We start from the raw sequence: 4879 nt of genomic DNA on the forward strand, positions 1-4879 counted from the left end.
AAGAATTCCAAAACGATAGACGGCGCGATCTTGATCAACTCCTCCGTCCCCTTCTTGACCGCGTGAGGTCGGTGGATAATACCGCGTTAGGCTGCCACCTCTCATGATGTGTCCTTCCTCCTGAAACGGTCTTCTGGTTTTATATGTTTGCTCCATGCCGACGAAATTGAAACGAAAGCGACGAGACTTACGCAACTTTCGGCCAAAGTCACTTTGATCACGTCCATGTCCTTTGGCCCGATCTGTCCCCCAAAGACCGTCGTACCGCCCATTATGTATGGAACACGTCCACGGACTCCAGTACCATCCATACACAGGCGAATCGTTCCACTTAGCCGAGGACGGCCAAGCAGACGTCCTGACCTTGTACGAACATCACAGGATCCCGATCGTCATCTGGTGGCTTTCAAAGGAGGCATGATCGAGCGGCGAAGGTTGACTTCATGTCAAATTCCCAACATTAAATTGGAACCCTTGTGCTGCCCGACATTTGACGACCTCCCTCCGCTGACCTCCGTCGCCTCCTGTGGTCGCCATAAGGATCCCCTGCGTCATCATTGCCCCATAGTGCGATGTTACCACTTCACGCAAGGGATGCGACGCAAGATGGACCTGAACCAAGACACAAGTTACGTCAATCACGACCACGCCCAACGGTTCTTTGAGGTCATAAAATCACCCCTTTTACATCTCATGTCCATGGATCAGAAATTTATTCCGAACGGACGTGACTGGAACGAGGTTTCCCGGCACTAGACCACTTGTAACCACTTGTAAGTATGGTGTCTTAATTTACACATTTCATAAAAGTCACCTTGCTCAAGTAGCAAACGTTCCCAAGGATCCTCTTGTACTACGTTAAACACTTCGAAGAAGTGTCCTAACAAGTCAAATTGTTCGACCTCATCAAAATCAAGTTCTTCAAACCTGTTGTCGGAGTCATGGTCAAAATCTTTTAGCTCATCAGAAACGGGCATCGTGCCCAAGTCCAAAATGTTCACTGAAGGTGGAATCACTCCGTCTTCATCCTCCTGCTTCATAACATATTCCTTGTCTGGGCCTTCCAAGTAGGTGGTCCGACAGTGTGGACAGGTCCAGTGGTCCCGGCTTATCCACCAGGAGCAGAGGCAGCCCAAATGAACGGATTGGTGTCTACAACCAAATTCTAGCCAGAGATCGGGGCGCAACGCACAGCCCCGAAAACCTTCGAGTAACCACACCCCCCGTTTATTTTTTCGCTGTTTGGTCATGGCCACCTCCCCGTTCGACCACGGCTCCTCCTCTGCGTCCGCAAACAATACGGCCAGGTCTGGCTGAGACGACGGCAAAGCAGACGGCTCGGCAACCAGGTTGTCAAAGATCTGGGAGTCGGTCAACTCTGTATCGACTCGACGAACACCGGGTCTTCGGGGTTCTCGGCTGGACATGAAGGCACCCAAACCTTCAACAAGTGATCTGGACGAAACAGCAGCAGACATCTTGAGACACACCTTTTCTGGGTTTGACCTCTGTTCCCGGGTCGCTCCTTCTTATATCTACCACCCGGCTTCGTTTTCAAAACAACCCCTTCTGGGGAGTCATCCCCCAAAGCCCATCCCGCCATATGACCTTTTTTTTGGCGCGCCATACCGCGCCCTATTCTCACAAACACAATGTCAAACCAAGATGGTACAAACACGAAGTCGAGCCCGTTATATAAGACAGCTGAAGAAGCAAAGGGAACTGTTCGTCCTGGCCATGACCGAGAAAAGGAAGGAACTGCGGAAACATAGACCACATGGAGACTCCTTTAACCAGAGCCCTGTTCACCGGCGTCGAGAGAGCCTTTCCCTAGTTTGCATATAGTCCTTTTTTTTTTCTGTCAGGGACGAGGCCCGGTACCCCACCCTCACACGTTCCCGCCTCTAAATAGCTCTTTTATTCTCATTAAACCGTTTGTGATTCGTAAACATGATCTCGTTTCCAATTTTTTACGGTGTGGAGACTGAGTTCAGGTGACGTCATTCCTTTTGACCAATCTAAGCGAGTGACGTCTGTATATCTTCCACCACCTTCCTCTCTTCACTCTTTTTCTACAACATGGACGTCTATCGAACGGATCTCCCGTGGTGCCGCCGCTTCCTTTTACGTAAGTCCATGGCGTCATAAACTTTTTCCAAACGATTCCCAGTAAAATTACTTTCACGAGCACAACATGTGTACACTACTACTGCACACAACTACCCACACCAATCGAGGCGCCTAAAAATTTTAATAGACCAATCAGAAGCCAGGATTTCCAACCGTCAAAATCTGGTCTGCGGGCGACCTTACCACTACTGCCAACTGCGTCCAAAAGCGATGGCACGGGCCAAAATCCTGGGATGACTCGTTTGATACGACGCTCCGGCGCCATGTTCGGAGGTACTGCGTTTTTCTCTCTTGTTTAAACATTCCAAAACGCAAACTTAAATGTTCTCGCTCTCCGATGCGTAGCGTACCAAAAGAAAGATGTTGGCTTTTACAAGGAATTGACATTTAAGTTGATTCTACATTACGGGCATAAAGGAAATGTAAGAACCTTCCTTGTCTGGTCTTCTCGAGACGGAGGTGACTGGGACTGGGACGCATAAAATGTTTTGTTGAAGGGCATGGCGGCTCACGAGGGAAGTTGTCTCTACCGATACATCAAGTTTGGGCAAATTTTGAAAGCTAACATCTTAAATCGATGCTGTTTTTTGCTGGCGTGTAGGACTGGATAACCCGACACTCATAAAAAAATATATATGAAATGAGAATCGGGATCTTCCCTTGTCATGGAATGGCAGATTTATCCAGAATCCTCTTTGGGCATGAAGAAGGCAACTTGAGAAGCACGAGATTGGCCCCCATGAAATGGCAAAAGCGGCCGAAGAAAAAGTGAGAAGAGAATTTCTAGTCACTACAAAGTAGTGCTTTTTTGGTGTTATTCTCGTAGCGAAAAACTGGCTTTTCATGCTTTCTTGTCAAACAAATAGTGTGATGTAGGTCAATGTAGTGGAAATCGAGGCTCTTCGTCGGGATTTCAGAGTGTCAACTTTTATACCAATCAGTGGGTGCTATGAACACATTGTCGTAACGTGTTGATTAAAACTTAACTAGAAATTAAAAATAGTGAGTCCTAAATTTTAGATCTAATAAAAGTAAAGCCAGAATAATCTCGGTTTCTAACATACAGCAGCTTAAACGTCACCGAGAAAGGAAATACTGACAAGCTGTCTTCAACTAACTACATCGAAATTTTCAAAGACGTTCGTTATCAAGAGATCAGATCGGTAATCTACTTAGAATAACGTAGTGTTCTCTTGATATCACTCCTTTATTCATATGACTTCGATATCAAGTTGACTGACAAATCTGCAGCATGATACCGATAGAACATGCAACACCTCCTCCATTGCATTTAGTTCTATCACATCCGATAAATCCGTATACCAATTATTTGCAAAAACAAACGGATGGAAGTGCTCAGATGGCTTTCAGATATGTGGAGGAGGAAGAGTGCATTGAATGGATATTAGTAAAGTATGACTGTGGCGTTAAATTTGGGACCAATGAAGACGTATCCAGTTGATGGTCAGAGCTGGATTGAAACCTTGAAAATCCGCATGCAAACCTGTCGCCCTGATCTTTGGCCACCCTTTCCGAATGACTCGCTAAAACGTCTAACTTGCCGAAATGTGCCTTGCGACTTTCAAATGCAAAATGTGGTCACATTATCAAATAAAACAAATGTAGCAAGGAAATTCAGATTCATAACTGTTCCAGGCGAATTCCGGCCGTTAACGTTCATATTTCCAAGTGACCTAGGAAATAGACATTCAGGCCCTGCTTTAGCTTTTACCAGCCAGAAATGTGGTCCTTTCTTAACGTTCAATCACCTGTACCAGTGGTGAGGTAGAAAAACGCAGTGGGCTGTGACTCACAATTAAGAAAGCAGTTTAAAGCCTTTTTTAAAGCGTTAGCCAAAGTCAACGCCCACTTCATCCAGGTCTACCTGGAGGTCCTCCTCTTCATCTGGCTGTCTAGAACCAAAATATAACGCTCTAAGCAAAGACCAGCGTAACAAAACAGAAGCACTTGATCCCGGTGAAGGAACTTTTAAGCGATTTAAATATTATGAAAAGCTAAAAGAGCAAGGCTAATATAACAGTGAAGGAAATGTCTTTTTTCATCAGGGTTTTACAAGCAATGACTACGACTAACAAAGACGTTAAAATTTGAACAATGATATGGCATGTCGTATTTGATACAGCACTAAAGATAAGGATTTAATGGGCTTAACGGATGGTCGGTACAATAATAATAAAAAATGGTATAAATGAAATTATATAACAATAAAAAAATATAAGGGAAAAAGGTGGATTATATTTGTGAGAGACTGAAAGACAAGGAACTGCATGAAACATATGGAAATCGATGCTACAAAATCACTGCCAATTACAGGAAGAAGAGCTAAGATCCGAGCAAGTGGAGACATTGTATCCTCAATCAATCATCAATCATTGTATCCTCAGAAGACACAGACTTTAGAATCCTGTGTCTTGCGTTGTCATTTTCTATTGATATACCGATTTATCAACGTTGTGTTTCTCAAATGAACGCACAGTATGTAGACTGAAGCCCACGTTCGCAGGTTTGCACACATTCGAGGGCTGTGATGCAGTGAGTGCCTTTGCAAGGATTGGCAAAGCAAAGTCCCTAAAGAAGTTACTTCAGTCCTCTGTGAAAAGAAAGGTGAAGCAGAATCCTATCAGCTCTCTCCATGCCAAGACAGCCTGGGTAAGGATTTCCGCAGAGCCAACTATCAAGCAGCGATATGGATATATAAATCCTTTACGAAACAACGACGTTCCATCTC

This window comes from Montipora foliosa, chromosome 6, assembly GCF_036669935.1.
Source record: "Montipora foliosa isolate CH-2021 chromosome 6, ASM3666993v2, whole genome shotgun sequence".
NCBI lineage: Eukaryota > Metazoa > Cnidaria > Anthozoa > Scleractinia > Acroporidae > Montipora > Montipora foliosa.